We start from the raw sequence: 17021 nt of genomic DNA on the forward strand, positions 1-17021 counted from the left end.
ATAATCATCTTGAAAAGAATAAGTTCATTAGCGATAGTCAGCATGGTTTTGTGAAGGGTAGGTCGTGCCTCACAAACCTTATTGAGTTTTTCGAGAAGGTGACCAAACAGGTGGATGAGGGTAAAGCCGTGGATGTGGTGTATATGGATTTCAATAAGGCGTTTGATAAGGTTCCCCACGGTAGGCTATTGCAGAAAATACGGACGTATGGGGTTGAAGGTGATTTAGAGCTTTGGATCAGAAATTGGCTAGCTGAAAGAAGACAGAGGGTGGTGGGTGATGGCAAATGTTCATCCTGGAGTTTAGTTACTAGTGGTGTACCGCAAGGATCTGTTTTGGGGCCACTGCTGTTTGTCATTTTTATAAATGACCTGGAAGAGGGTGTAGAAGGGTGGGTTAGTAAATTTGCGCATGACACGAAGGTCGGTGGAGTTGTGGATAGTGCCGAAGGATGTTGTAGGTTACAGAGGGACATAGATAGGCTGCAGAGCTGGGCTGAGAGATGGCGAATGGAGTTTAATGCGGAAAAGTGTGAGGTGATTCACTTTGGAAGGAGTAACAGGAATGCAGAGTACTGAGCTAATGGGAAGATTCTTGGTCGTGTAGATGAGTAGAGAGATCTTGGTGTCCAGGTACATAAATCCCTGAAGGTTGCTACCCAGGTTAATAGGGCTGTTAAGAAGGCATATGGTGTATGAGCTTTTATTAGTAGGGGGATCGAGTTTCGGAGCCACGAGGTCATGCTGCAGCTGTACAAAACTCTGGTGAGGCCGCACCTGGAGTATTGCGTGCAGTTCTGGTCACCGCATTATAGGAAGGATGTGGAAGCTTTGGAAAGGGTGCAGAGGAGATTTACTAGGATGTTGCCTGGTATGGAGGGAAGGCCTTACGAGGAAAGGCTGAGGGACTTGAGGTTGTTTTCGATGGAGAGAAGGAGGAGGAGAGGTGACTTAATAAGGACATATAAGATAATCAGAGGGTTAGATAGGGTGGATAGTGAGAGTCTTTTTCCTCGGATGGTGATGGCAAACACGAGGGGACATAGCTTTAAGTTGAGGGGTGATAGATATAGGACAGATGTTAGAGGTAGTTTCTTTACTCAGAGAGTAGTAGGGGCGTGGAACGCCCTGCCTGCAACAGTAGTCGACTCGCCAACGTTAAGGGCATTTAAGTGGTCATTGGATAGACGTATGGATGAAAATGGAATAGTGTAGGTCAGATGGTTTCACAGGTTGGCGCAACATCGAGGGCCGAAGGGCCTGTTCTGCTCTGTAATATTCTTAAAAAAAAGTATCTCTGAGATATTGAACATGTCTCCTTCCATAATATTCAAAAGTTTATATTTGACTCTCCTTTCCCTTTTTCACAACTGTTATTACATACCCTGCTGTGAGTTTGGAATTCCCCTCTTGTTTACGAATGGTTTTTTCGACCTTTACCCAATTATCTGAACAGATTGTGGAGCTGTTGCTACGAGCAACTGGTTATCCGAATATCTTTGGTTGAAGTTTGACGCACAATCAATCGTTTAGATCATTCTGAAGTGACGCTTGCAGCAGCAGTACAAGGTGTCGTCAGCGTGAGCTGGGTGCAAGGCAATGGCATGAGTTACAGTGCAGAGTATTATCTGATCTATGCCTGGGCTTTCAAGAATTGTGCAATGTAAAAAAACCAAAACATTAAGATCTCTTCTGCAAACCACAGGCAACAGTATTTTACAACTGAAAGAAAAGGTGTTTAAAAGCATAAAAAGCGACTACTCGGGACTGCTATGCTACACAAGCCCATGCCTCATTGATACAGAGAGATATGGGATGGATTGGCAACACATTGCAGCTGGGAGCTACCGATACTTCAAGAATTGATCCTGCCGTTCATTCCTTGCACAAAAAGATCAGTACTTTCGTCTTGGGGCCAGGCCTAAAACTTGCCATAAAATCACAGAATCTTCCACCACTGGAAGAGGTAATTCGACTTATCCTACCGGTACCAGCTCTTTGAAAAATGTGCCAATTAAGTTCCACCTCTGCTCTTTCCCCAGATTCCCGATTTGTTTTCCGTCTTCAGTTAAGATTCAACTTCCTTTTGAAAGTTACTAATGGATCTGCTTCCACCACTCTTGCAGGCAATGCATTCCAGATTATATCAATTCTCCCTGCAAAACAAAAGTTCTCTTACTACCCCTTGGCTTTCTTTCCAATTATTTTAAAGCAGCGTCACCTGGTTTCCGACTTTCCCGAAAGTGGAAAAGGGTTCTCCCTATTTACGCTATTGAAACCCCAGATAATTCAGAACTCCCTTTAAGCTTTTCTGTTCTAAGGAGGACAATCCCAATCCCTCTCTTCTCGCTAGATATCTTAAATACCTCATCCCTGATACAATTCTAGTCAAGTTCCTCAGCACCTTTAGACCTTTACATCCTTCTTAGAATTGTGGCATCCCAAACTGAACACAGTACTTTAACTGAAATATGATCAGTTACTTTTAAAGGTTTATTACAATTTCCTTGCTTTTGACTGTTTCTCTATTTGAAAGCTAAGGCCTTGCTAGCGACGCTCACATCCATAAAAGTATGCAGAACACGCTTTTTAAACAGTTTTAGCAACTTGTCATGCCACATTCAAAGATCTCTGTATGTGAATCTCCAGGTTTCTCTGTTCCTACATGCCCTTAGAATCATAGAGTCATGGAGTCATATAGTTATACAGCACAGAAACAGGCCATTCGGCCTATCGTGTCTGTGCCAGTCATGAAGCACCTATCTATTTTAATCCCATTTTCTAGCACTTGGCCCATAGCCTTGTATGCTATGGCGTTTCAAGTGCTTATCTAAATACTTCTTAAATGTTGTGGGCGTTCCTGCCTCTACTATCCCTTCAGGCAGTGTGTTCCAGATTCCAACCACCCTCTGGGTGATTTTTTCCCCTCAAATCCCCTCGAAACCTCCTGCCCCTTACCTTAAATCTATGCCCCCTGGTTATTGACACCCCCACTGAGGGAAAAAAAATGTTTCTTCCTTTCTATCCGATCAATGCCTTTTATAATTTTGTATATCTCAATCCGATCCCCCCTCAGCCTTCTCTACTCTAAGGAACACAACCCTAGCCTATCCAGTCTCTCTTCATAGCTGAAATGCTCCAGCCCAGGCAACATCCTGGTGAATCTCCTCTATACCCTCTCCAGTGCAATCACACCCTTCCTATAGTGTGGTGCCCAGAACTGTACACAGTACTCCAGCTGTGGCCTAAGTAGTGATTTTTACATTGTAACATTTAACTTATACTGCCTCTCGGCATTTTTTCCTTCTGAAATGCATCACTTCATACTTCTTTGCATTCAATGTTATCTGTCAGATCATTCGTTTATTTGATTTTATCCTTTTACATGGCATCCACCATTTCCTTTACTGATATCATTTGGATTATCCACACGCAACTCAGGTCAGGAATCCTTTCAGCAATTTGTGCATTGTCTCGTCATGCTTCCAAAATGGTTCAGTAACTATTCGGTTCTAATCTGCATTTTCTACGGTAGCTCCTATACCAAACCGATCTTCCAAAGCTCTCATTTACTTTACTCAAACCAATTAAATCTTTACCATTTTTCTTATTAAACCCATTTATTAATTCCTGGACTAGCAAGATGATAGTGCATGTTTCCCACGAATTAATACACTCTACCACAAACAAGTTAATGTAAAATAGACTTACATAAAGATTTTAAAACAATGGATTTGAGGTAATAATTGTTCCAACCAAGTGTATATGAATTCCAGCAAATAGTTTTCAGCTTAAATGGATCCAGCCTACACATCATTAATTTATAATTTATAGGTAAAATGTCAACACAGTGATAGTACAACAGTTTCCCCAATTTCTAAGATTCACTTCTTAACTGAGTTTATCAGCGGCTCACTGGAGAATAGCAAGATAAATGGGTTCCATCATTGAAGAAAAGAAGGGGTACAAGAACAGAAAGACTTAGGGATATATATGTACAGATCGTTGAAGGTTGACAGGAAAGTGGTCAGAAAGGCATACGGGATGTTGGCCTTTATAAATAGCAGCATAAAGTACAAGAGCAAGGATATAATGATGAACCTTCTTAAGAAAAAGCACTCATCAGCCTCAGCTGGAGTATTGTTTCCAATTCTGGGCACCACACTTCAGGAAAGATATGAAGTCTTTAGAGAAGGTGCAGAAAAGATTTACAAGATTGGTTCCAGTGATAAGGGACTTCAGATATGTGGGTAGACAGGAGAAGCCTGGGATGTTCTCCTTAAACAAGTGAAGTTTCAAAGGAGATTTAGTGGAGGTGTTCAAAATCATGAGCGATTTGAACAGAGTAGATAAAGAGAAACGGTTCCCATTGGCAGAAGGGTCGAGAAACAAAGGACGGTGATTGGCAAAAGAAGCAACAGCAACATGAGGAAAAATGTTTTTACGTAGCGTGTGGTCAGGATATGGAATGCATTTCCTGCGAGTGTGGTGGAGGCAGATTCGTAGCTTTCAAAAGAGTATTGGATAAGCATCTGAAGAGGAAAAGAAGTTGCAGGACTACTGGAAAAGAGTGGAGGGAGTGATACTGGCTGTGTTCCTGTTGCAGAGAGCCGGTATGGTCACGACGCTCCGAATGGCCTTCTTTCCTGCTGTAACCATTCTATGATTCTATCAATTGTATCCCTGAGAAGTATAAATCAGCTCCACCAAACAGAAACCATTAGTTGATTGCCTGCATTATGATTATATGTTCCCTTCATATTTCTGTAGACATGCATGGCTTAATCATATTGGCGAATTCAGTGCGTTCATTATTTTAACGTGAAACCTATAATTTCATCGCCCCTCTCATGCACACACAAAAGGCGATGAGACAAAGCAGGACCACCTTAAATCTCACAAGATTTTGGGTGTACCATATTAAGGTGAATTTGATCCCCAATGGCATAATTATATTCGCATTTTGTTTTTCATTTAGGTTTTCATGCATGTTAATTATATTCTTATTGCGATAAATTTAACAGAACTCTAGTTTCTTTAATTACACTGAACAGTCACCATTGATTTCCTGTTATGGGGAATGATCTCAGAAATGCTAGTTGTTATGCGACAGAGCCGTGGCACAAAGCAGGCTCAGCCAATTTACTTAACTAATTGTCTGCAGTAGCTGATCACAGGAAACTGGTATTTATACCTCTATTCAAAAAAGCCGTGTTATCTCAGTTGATCAAACACTCTGTCTGTAAACTCAAATTGTTTTATGTCAATTCAGTTCAAACCAAGATACAAAGGCAGTCAACAGTTCAAAATAAGACGCATATATAACGATGTTAGGCTTATATATGCTTCCAAAAACCTAGTAAGCTGCACATTATCATTGTCTTTCTGAGCCTTTGCAGAAAAACTACAAATCCGCAGAATATAACTGCTTAAAAGAAACATTTCTGGATAGATCAAAGATTAAAACACTGCCAGCAATCAAAACCTCAGTTAAACTAAGGTACAGAAAGGGTAAAGCACCACAGCCTGAGAAGGAACGGAATGCATGCAAAGCGCGCAACTCGACTTTAAAGCGGCTAAAATGAAAAGGAATCATGTCGTGGGTAACAGTAAAAAGTAGCACTTTCTTGTCTGTGATGAAGTCTTCTTTCTGGTTTGAATTTCATCTTTCAATCTCTGATCCAATTCGTGACTGAATCCAGTTTGCTACTGATTTGAAACCTTACTCAGATGTATGAAATATTCCTTCTCGGGCTTATGGTTAGAAGGTAGGAAAGGGGGAATCAATATTTGCAGCATTCCGGTGCTTCGATTGCAAGGCGGTGGTAATTACAGCGTTAGAAGGTTACATACGCAGATCCTATTACAAAGAAATAATAACAGACAATTACTAGGACGTGACATGTGGGCATACGGATTTAATATATTATACATATATACGTACTTAAACTACTTTATTTGGAAACATGGATGCTCTAGGCCCACTGTTGCACTGCTAACTGGAACGGTTATAATAACACCTGCATTTCTGTTTCCTTCTACAGGCTGAAGTTACAGGTCTCCCAAAAAATGATTGTAAAAGCACCTGCGATTCTTGCTATCTCGCGGGAATTTGCTCTAGGAAATTTGCCGATTCCGATCAGCTTGGGGTAAAATTGTCTTCGAACTTTCTACTGCCATTGCTGGAACCGTGCACGGCCGCTGTCTGAAACCCCCGAGGACAGGCCTTCCAACAGTGTCCTCACCACCGAACATCGAACGCAAGATGTCAGGGCCTAACAGACTGCACTAGCGTCCTGCCTTTAACTGCATCAAAGCTCCGGTTATATGGCAGACGCCATATTTCTTTCATTTTCACCTACCTCGCATGTACCCAGACACGTATGCACGGGAGCATTTTAGACTGAAATCCCAGCCTAATGTGAAACGTGTGCAAGCTGAGATGCAGTGCGGTATGTCTCCTATGATTTCTATCCCAGATTCTCCAAGATGTCCACAGGATCTACTTGGTCCACAATGTGCATGTGGTTAGGCATGTGCAACGTCAAACTAAATTTTAAAATAAAAACAAAATACTGCAGATGCTGGAAATCTGAAATAAAAACAAAACATTAACGTTAACTTTTCACATCTCTCCACAGATGCTGCCAGACCTGCTGATTATTTCCACCACTTATTGTTTTTATTACACTAACTGTTTTCGTAAACTACAACCTTCTCCCTGCTTACCGATTGGTGTTGTGGGAATGTGCCCTTCTCACTGCCGCCACCGAGCTAACAACTGGCTCTCACCTATTGCCCTTGTTATCAGCAGAAAGTCGTCTGGCCCTGCATTTGAACTCAGTGCGAATAACTAAGGAAGATGTCTGGTAGCTGCAATTCTTCGCAGGACCATCGGCGTGCAGCATTAGTAGAACAGGAGGCTGTTATTATTTTAAGACTCGTGCTTTGCTTCAGTACTTTGAAGAAAAGAAGTTTCTCGCTGAATAAAGAGACTGAACTGGGTGCTGGCATTAGGATTTTAGCAATCTAACTTTTCTTCCAGTTGAGTAAAATGGACTCTGTGCACCCGGAAGCAACAATAAATGCTGGAAATACACATTTTACGAGGCCTGTAGCTCCTTGTCGAATTTTTGCTGAGAGAAATAGACAGCTCTTTTCCGCATGTCGCACCCTTTGCTGGTGAATCTCAAACTGGTTTCAGCAAGTTTTTACATAGACTTAAATTGTTACAGTACACCATATGACCTCTTCACTCCTGCTGTGGCCTCTTATGTTTTCTTTTTAAGGCACAATGTTTTTAAACGGAGTCTTAAAGGCACACAGTTTTAATCTGAGGAGAAAAAGAAATACAGTTCTGTGACAATACATATAGGTTTATCTCATTATCGTTTAACATTGGTTTATTAATAAATAGTTAATTTGTTGTTTAAAGAAACCTGGTTTGTACTGCTTTATTCTGGGGAACAAACACGGTGCTTAATTTGGTTAATCTTCCGGTAGATGGGAAACTTTACTAATATGTTTTGATATATGGAATAGTGGGACTGAATTAACAGTACATTATTCACGTCTTGATCATAACACTAACCAGAATTACCAATAGTGGCCCGGTAGCACCACTACTGACTGACATAGCCGAGTTCTGTCAGTTGCATCTGCCAGACTGGCCCAGAGGGAACCAAAATGAGGGGGGAAACCTACTTGACCTCATCCTTACCAATCTATCAGTCACCGATGCATCTTCACACTGAGGACATCCTCCATCATGCTGTGTGGCACTACCACCATGCTGAAAGTCATAGATTCAGAACAGATCTAGTAACTTAAAATTGGGCATCTGTGAGACACTGTGGGTCATCAGCAGCGTCACAATGTATTAAACCACAATCTGAAAACCTCATGGCCCAGCATATCCCTCAATCTACTATTACCATCAAGCCAGGGGACCAACCCTGTTTCAATGAGAAGCATAGGAGAACCTGCAAGGAGCTGGACCAGGCATACCTAAAAATGAGATGCCAGCCTGGCAAAACTACATCACTGCACTACATTCATGCTAAACAGTGGACACAGCCTCCGATAGGCAGAATTGAGTGGTCCCACAATAAATGGATAAGAACAAAGCTTTGAAATCTCATCACATCCAGTTATGAATGGTGGAGGACAGTTAAACACCAACCAGAGGGTGAGGCTTCACAAACATTCCCATCCTCCATGATGGGGGTGACCAGCATGTCAGTGCAAAAGACAAGGCTGAAGCATTAATAACCAACTTCAGCCAGAAATGACACGTGAGTGATTCATCTTGGCCTTCTCCTGAGGTTCTCCAGCAGCCCGAGATGCCAGATTTCAATTTATTCAATTCATCAAGAAAATGGCTGAACGCACTGGATACAGCAAAGGCTGTGGGCCCTGGTGGCATCCCAGCTGTAGTACTGAAGGCTAGTGCTCCAGAACCAGCCACATCACTAGCCAAGCTGTTCCAGTATAACCTGGAATCTACCAACATCTATTATTGCAAATTGTCCAGCTGTGTCCTGTCTACAAAACAAAACAGGCAAATTCCACCATACCAACTCCTACACAATCGGTCTACTCTCAATTGTCAGCAAAGTTATGGAAGTTGTCGTTGACAGTGCTAATAAGTGGCACTTATTTGCCAATAACCTGCACATTGATGCTCAGTTTGGGCTCTGCCAGGGTCACTCAGCTCCAGACCTCATTACAGCCTGGGTCCAACCAGGGAAAACAAGAACTGAATTCCAGAGGTGAGGTGAGAGTGACTGCTCTTGGTATCAAGGCAGCATTTGAGCGAGTGTAGCATCAAGGGTTTCTACCAAAATTGAAGCCAATGAGAATCAAGGGAAAAACACTCCCCAGTTGAAGTAGCACGTAGCACAATGTAAGATCGGCGTGGTTGTTGTAGGACAATCATGTTGATCGCAGAACATCACTGCAGGATTTGCACAGGGGAAAATGCTAGGCCGAACCATCTGCAGCTGCTTCATCAATGACCCCCCATTCATCATAAGTTCAGAAGCTGATAATTTCACATTTCTCCGTACCATTTACAACTCCTCAGATACTGAAGCAGTCCAGGGCTGCATGCACATTCAGTAGTGGTCTGATAAGTGGCAAGTGACAATTGTGCCATGCAAATGCTAGCCAATGACCATTTCCAACAAGATAGAATCTAGCCATCTCCCCTTGATGTTCAACAGCATTACCATTATTGAATTCACCCACCATCAGATCCAGAAACGTAACTCTACCAGCCACATATATACTGTGACTATAACAACATCTCAGAGGCCGGGACCTCTGTAGAATGTACTCACATCCTGACTCCCCAAAGCCTGTCTGCTATCAACAAGGCACAAGACAGGAGTCTGATGGAACACTTGCCACTTACGCGAATGAGTACAACTCCAAAAACATTCAAGAAGCTCGACATTATCGAGAACAAAGCAGTCCACTTGATTGGCACTCCCTCCATCACCTTAAACATTCAGTCCCTCAACCACGTCAGTGGCAACAGTATTCGTCATCTCGGAGATGCACTGCAGCAACTCACAAAGACTTGTTCGACAGCACCTTCCAAACCCGCTACTTCTACAACCTAGAAAAACTAGGGCGGCAGGTGCCTGGGAACAGCGCCATCTGCAAGTTCCTCTCCAAAGCGCACACCATCCTTACTCGGGAAGTGTATCGCCATTCATTCTCTATAGCTGGGTCAAGATCCTGGAACGCCCTCCCTACCAGCAGTGCTGGTTTACCTACACCGCATGGTCTGCAGTAGTTCAAGAAGGCAGCGCACCACCATCTTTACAAGGCAACAAATGCTGGCCTTGCCAGCGATGCTCACATCCCTTGAACGAATAAAAAGAAGCCTGTGATCAGGATAGAGAGATTAAACTAGATGTTTGAATGTGCACTGGTGCTGGTTTCACGGATCGATTGATCTGCTGCCGTGCTGCAACATTACATGATTGTAGAGCAGAAGCGCTACCTCAGCTAACACGTCAGGGAATCACCTCATTGGTATGCAGTATTGTTATTGAATTATTATTGGAAATTTGCAGTCTCCAGAAATTCATGTTACATACTTTGCAACTGGAACGGACTATTTATTTGAGCTTTTTATAATTCGATGTTCCGACTGGATAGGCAGCACCATCTTCCTATGCATTGCATTAAATATCTTAGTCGGTGGAACATCTTCCATCCACCAAAATTAATTCCTGCCGTTGCAATTCGAATAAGCGTTCCCATTTGCAATTTATACGTAAACAGCTCTGAACAACGTGGCGATATTTTTATTATCTACCACAATTTTGGCAAGGCTTCTTGGCAGCACTTACTAGACTCAAGACTGCCACAGCCTGGAAGGACAAGAGCAACAGGTACACCATCAGAACGAATGTCCCCAAGTCATATACCATCCCGATTAGGTTATAAATCGCCATTTCTTCACTATTGGCAGGTCAAATTCCTATCTAACAGCACGTGGACAGCAGCGGTTCAGCCAGAAGTTCATCACCACTTTCACAAGGGCAGAGTGGCGGACATTTGCCATCGATACGCATATCCCGAGTATGAATTTTAAAAAAACATAGTCTCTGGCCAACAGGTGGTGCTGTAGGTATTTTACTGATAACGTTTTAGATAACAAAAGTGTTTCATTTGCTGTCCTTTTAATTATGAGTTGCAATGTTTCAATCAAGTCGGAGAAAAATATGTATTTCACTTAACAAGCCCAACGAGAGGTGGTGCAATTCTAAAGTTAATCTGAGGAAATGAAGCTGAACAAGTGGATGACCATTTTAGAGATAGTCGCCATAATACAGTTAGACGTAGCATTATTATGGAAAAGGACACAGATAGAACAGGAATAAAAGTTCTAAATTGGGGGAAGGCAAATTTTACGAAGCTGAGCGGTGATCTTGCGAGAGTGAACTGGATAGGGCTACTTGAAGGAAAATCAGTGGCAAACCAGTGGAAGGCATTCAAAAGCGAGATTCCATGGGCACACTGTAGATATATCCCAAAAAGAAAAAGGGTGATACTGCCAAATCCCTGGTTATCTGGAAGCATAAAGGTAAGATAAAGCAGAAAAAGAAAACTTATGACATTCACAAAATCTTAGTACTTTAGAAAGCCTAGAGGAGTATAGAAAGTGCAGGGGTGAAGTAGAAGAGGAAATTCAGAAAGCAAAGCGAAAACATGAAAAATATTGGCAGGTAAAATCAAGGAAAACCCAAAGATGTTTTATCAGTGCTTTAAGAGCAAGAGGATAACTGTCAGAGATGTACAAGGTATGCGTGGATGCAGAATATGTGGGCAAGGTTCTTAATGAGCACTTTGTCTCTGTCTTTGTAAAGGGGACGGATGATGCAGACATTGTAGTTAAAGAAGAGGAGTGTGAAATATTAGATACGATAAACATAATGAGAGAGGAAGTATAAGAGAGCCTGACATCCTTGAAAGTGGATAAATCACCAGGCCGGATGGATTGTATCCCAGGCTGTTAAAGGAAGCCGGGGAGGAAATCCTGATGCTCTGAGAATCATCTTCAAATTTTCACTAGATACAGGTGAGGTACCAGAGGATTTGAGATCTGCGAAAGTTGTACCATCATTTAACAAGAGTGCAAGGGGTAGATCAAATAATTCTCGGCTGGTCAGTCTGAGCTCAGTGGTGGGCAAATTATCAGAATCAATTCTGAGAGATAGAATAAGCTGTCACTGAGAAAGGCACGGATTAATCAGGGATAGTCAGCGTGGATTTGTTAAGAGAAGGTCATGTCTTACTAACTCAATTGAATTGTTTGAGGAAGTAACATGGAGGATTGATGAAGGTAGCGCAGTGAATGTTATCTATGGATTTTAGTAAGGCCTTTGACAAGGTCCCACATGGCAAACTGATCAGAAAATTTAAAACCTGTGGGATACAGGGGAATATGGCGAGTTGGATCCAAAATTGGCTCAGTGTCAGGAATCAAAGAGTAATGGTTGACGGATGTTTTTGCGAATGGAAGACGGTTTCTGGTGGTGTTCCACAAGACTCAGTATTGAGTGCCTTGCTGTTTGTAGTATATCTTAATGATTTGGAATTAAATGTGGTAGGCATGATCGGGAAATTTGCAGATGATACAAAAATTGCATGTGTAATTGATTGTGAAGAGGATAGCTGCAGACTCCAGAATGATATCAATAGTTTGGTTGAGTAGGCAGAAAAGTGGCAAATGGAATTCAATCCGAAGAAGAGTGAGGTAATGCATTTGGGGATGGAAAAGAAAACAAGGGAATACGCAATAAATGGGAGGATATTGAGAGGGGTAGAGGAAGTGAGAGAACTTGGAGTGCATGTCCACGGGTCCCTGAAGGTGGCTGGACAGGTAGATAAAGTGGTGAAGAAGGCATATGGAATGCTTTCCTTTATTGGCCGAGGTATAGAGTACAAAAGCAGGGATGTAATGCTGGAACTGTATAAAACGCTGGTTAGGCCACAGCTTACAGTTCTGGTCACGACATTAGACGAAGGACATAATTGCTCTGAAGGGAATACAGAGGAGATTTACAAGAATGTTGCCAGGGCTGGAAGGTTGCAGCTATGAGGAAAGATTGGATAGACTATTGTTTTTTTCCTTAGAACAGAGGAGGTTGGGGGTAACTTAAGTGACGTGTATGGACTGGATTCTATAAGTTCGCCACCAATCTCAACCATGGTGGTTCATTTGAATAGCTGGGGCTGATGCCATTTCTGAAGGGCTGTTAGTCCTAATTTAAATGCTTAAAGATAGAATGAATTAAATTGCACAAAACATTTCTTTTGAACAACCCCCCCCCCCCCCCCTCCCCCCCCCCCCCCCAATCGCAACACTCACTAACAATTAAATTAATTATTGGGCCTTTTCCCTAAAAAAAACACATGTTTATCATCTGACCTTCCCCCCTGCCCCCACAAACTGTATAGACTTCAAACTACAACTCTTCCCATCATCCCCTACACCCATGACGCTTCATCTGGATAAAGTGCCTCGTTTCCTCGGATGGTGATCAGAATCATAGAATCACAGAAAGTTTAAGGAACAGAAAGAGGCCACTTAGCCTATCCTGTCTGTGGGAAGGCTTGGAAATGTCGGCCGCCAGGCGAAAGATCGCAACGGGACATCAGGAGTCGATGTAAGTTTATTTAATTATTTTAATTGATTGAAATATTTAAACTGTTGTCCCATCGCCCAGCGGCGGGAGGCCGTCACAAACCAGCGTTAAGGTCTGTGGCAGGCTTCATCCGGGGTCATCTTCAAGTCCCCAGCGCCACCTGTCCCCCAGTCCGCTACGGATCCCAACGTCGAGGGTTCCTTGATATCCAGGCCTATGAGGGGCCTATATAGAGGAGACAGGAAGGACCTGTTTCCCCTAGCGGAGAGGTCAGTTACTGGGGGCATAGATTTAGGGTGATCGGTAGAAGGATCAGAGGCGACATGAGGAAAAACCTTTTCATTCAGAGGGTGGTGGGTGTCCGGAATTCACTGCTTGGATTGGTTGTGGAGGCAGGAACCGTCAACTCATTTAAAAGGTACCTGGACATGCACCTGAAGTGCTGTAACCTGCAAGGCTACAGACTCAGCGCTGGATAGTAGGATTAGACAGATAGTTTTGTTTCAGCCGGTGCAGCCACAATGGACTGAATGGCTTCTTTCTGTACCATAACCTTTCTATGGTTCCACGATTCAGAATGCGCATGATTACATTTCAAATTGTCTATTGTATCTTTTTATTTCTTCAATCAGGTTTTCATTTCAAGCACTCATTCTTAGCCAACAAACTGGCTTTAGAGTGCTTTGTGACGCTTGTCGATGATGCAGCTTGCCCAAACTGAACATATACAGTGTTCGCAATTTTATGGAATTCGTAAGTAAGATTCAGTCAACTAAATAGCTGGAATTTCTTTTTCGTCCAGCTGCTGTTCTGACATTTTTGCATAAATTTCTCTGATCAGCAGCTAGTTGTCAATTGCTATGTGCTTTATTCCATTATGAATTATAGATAAGAGTCATAGAGTCATTGAGTCATTTACAGCACAGACTGGGACCATTCGACCCATCGAGTCCATGCTTGCTCTCCACAGAGCTATGCTGTCATTCCCACTCCCCGGCTCCAACGCCATGGCCCTGAAGTCAATGATTATCTTCATTTCCACCACCGTTCTGGGCAGCGAGTTCCTGGTCATTACCATTCGCTGGGTAAAAAAAAGCTTCCTCCTGAATCTCTTGCCCAAAAACTTTAATCTGTGTACCCTAGTTCTTGCACCATTTGTTAATGAGAACAGCTTTACCTTGTCTAACTTATATAAGTCTATCATAATTTTGTGCACTTCTATTAAATCTCCCCTCAATCGCTTTTTTTCTAAGGAGAACAACCCCAGATTTTCCAACCTCACCTTGTAACTTAAATTCTCCATATCTGGAACCATTCTGGTAAATCTTCTCTGCACCCGCTCAAGGACCCACACATCCTTCCTAAAATGTGAAGACCAGAACTGGTCTCAATACTCTAGTTGGGGCCTAACCAGAACTTTATAGAGGTTCAGCATAACTTCCTTACCTTTGTACTCAATGCCTCTATTTATGAATCCTGAGATCCCATTTGCTTTATTAACCACTCTCTCAATATGTCCTGCCACCTTCAAAGATCGATGCACGTACACTCTCAGGTCACTCTGTTTCTGCACACTATTTAGTACTGTGCCATTAAGTATATATTGTCTCTCCCTACTCCTTCTGCCAAAATGCATCACCTGACATTTGTCACTATTAAATTACATCTGCCATATCTCTGTCCATTCTGCTAGCCTATCTATGGCCTGCTGCAGGCAGTTCATATCATCTTCACAGTTTCTCGCACCTCCAAGTTTGGTGTTATCAGCAAACTTAGAGATTCTATTCTGTATTAAAGCCTGACTCAGGTATAAAGTTAAAACCCGACCCGGACCTGATCCGACCACAGCCAACCTGAACCTGATCCGAGTCCGAGCCCTTTAATTTTTTTTCCGCCCCACCCAACCTGACGCGAATCTCCTTCATCTGTTCTGGCAGCAGGCTATTCCTGCAGCTGGAGTTGTGGGGAATCATGGGTAAGCCTGATTGCGTGACTTCCCAAAAGCAGTGTCCAGTCAGACTCGACCCGAGCCTGAATGCTGGACTCAGAATTTCGACCTGACCTGACCCGAACCGAACCCGATGCATGTAGTCGGGTCTAGTAGGGTTCAGGTCAGGTAGCCAGGTTTTACTCCGTATTCCAAAATCCAAGTCATTTATGATTTTAGATTTTAGAGATACAGGCCCTTCGGCCCATCGAGTCTGCGCCGACCATTAACCACCCATTTATACTAATCCTACATTCCTACTACATCCTCACCTGTCCCTATATTCCCCTGCCACCTACCTATACTAGGGGCAATTTACAATGGCCAATTTACCTATCAACCTGCAAGTCTTTTGGCTGTGGGAGGAAACCGGAGCACCCAGAGGAAACCCACGCAGACATAGGGAGAACTTGCAAACTCCACACAGGCAGTACCCAGAATCGAACCCGGGTCCCTGGAGCTGTGAGGCTAACCACTGCGCCACTGTGCCGCCCATATATATATTAGAAAAGTACTGAACCGAGCACTGACCCTTGGGGAACACCACTGTCTACTATCCTCCAGGCTGAAAAACAACCATTCACTCTGACTTGCTGTTTTCTGTCCATAAGCCAATTTTTAATACAATTGACACTGACCCTCCTATTCCATGAGCTTCAGTTTTCTTAACTCGCCTTTTATGTGGTATTTTAGAAAATGCTTTCTTAAAATCCATATGAACAACATCCACCCCATTCCCTCCATCAATCGTCTCTGTTACTTCATCAAGAAATTCGATTAGATTTACAAAGCATGAACTGCCTCTTACAAATCCATGTTGGCTATCCTTAATTAAATAAAACTTCTCTAAGTGTCTGTTGATATTTTCTCTGATTATAGTTTCGAAAACCTTACCCACCAATAATGTTAAACCAACTGGCCTGTAGTTGCTAGCACTGTCCTCACACCCTTTTTGAATAAGGGTGTCACACTTGCCACTCCCCAAATCTGGCACCTGCCCCGTATCCAGGGAAGATTGAAGGATTATAGCAAGCCCTTCCACTATTGCCACCCTCACCTCTGTTAGCAACCTGGGATGCAAACCATCTGGACCAGGTGACTTACTTACCCTAAGCATAGCCAAACGTTTTAGTACCTATCTCCTCTCAATTTTTAGCCTATCCATTGCCTATACTCTCTCTGCTTCTACTGATATTTTGTCAAGCTCCATTTCCTTTGTGAACACTGAGTACTTATTAAGTATATTAGCCTGGCCCCGTGCTCCTCTTTGTCCCGAATAGGCCCCACTTCTCCACTTACTGCTCGCTTACTATTTACATACCAGTAGAAGATTTTTGGGTTCCCTTTTATGTTGATTGCAATTCTATTTTCATATTGTCTGTTTGCCAGTCTTATTTTCCTCTTCGCCTCCCCTCTCAACCTTTTGCATGGCCTGGTTCTCACCTGATGAGTTCACCTGACAGCAAGTAATTTGGAAATCTAATCGAATGTTATCATTTATTGCAAGGGGAACTGAATGCAAAAGTAGGGATGTTATGGTTCAGTTATATGGGGCATTGGTGAGACCACATCTGGAGTACTGAGTAGAGTACTGGTCTCCGTATTTAAGGAAGGATGTAAATGTATTGGAGGCAGTAAAGAGAAGGTAGATTAGACTAATACCTAGAATGGGCAGGCTGTCTTACGAGGAAAGATTGGACAAGATAGACTTGTATCCGCTGGAGTTTAGAAGAATAAGAGGCGAATTGATGGAAACATCTAAGATCCTGAGGGGTCTTGACAGAGTGGATGTGGAAAGGATGTTTCCCCTTGTGGGGAACTATTTAACTAGGGGTTACTATTTAATTAAAAAGGGGTCGCCCATTCAAG

At 42.8% G+C, this 17021-nt stretch overlaps 1 protein-coding gene across 1 annotated transcript in view; it reads right to left on the minus strand.

Moving 5' to 3' along the window:
- The window catches only part of LOC137375484 (deleted in malignant brain tumors 1 protein-like), a 55698-nt gene extending 49309 nt beyond the window's left edge, over positions 1-6389 (minus strand). The window contains exon 1 of the mRNA XM_068042819.1: positions 6362-6389. The gene's annotated coding sequence lies outside the window, so the exon portion shown is untranslated. The remainder of the gene's footprint in view (positions 1-6361) is intronic.
- Between the last annotated feature and the right edge of the window lie 10632 nt (positions 6390-17021).

This window comes from Heterodontus francisci, chromosome 11 (genome assembly GCF_036365525.1).
Source record: "Heterodontus francisci isolate sHetFra1 chromosome 11, sHetFra1.hap1, whole genome shotgun sequence".
Classification (NCBI taxonomy): Eukaryota; Metazoa; Chordata; class Chondrichthyes; order Heterodontiformes; family Heterodontidae; genus Heterodontus; species Heterodontus francisci.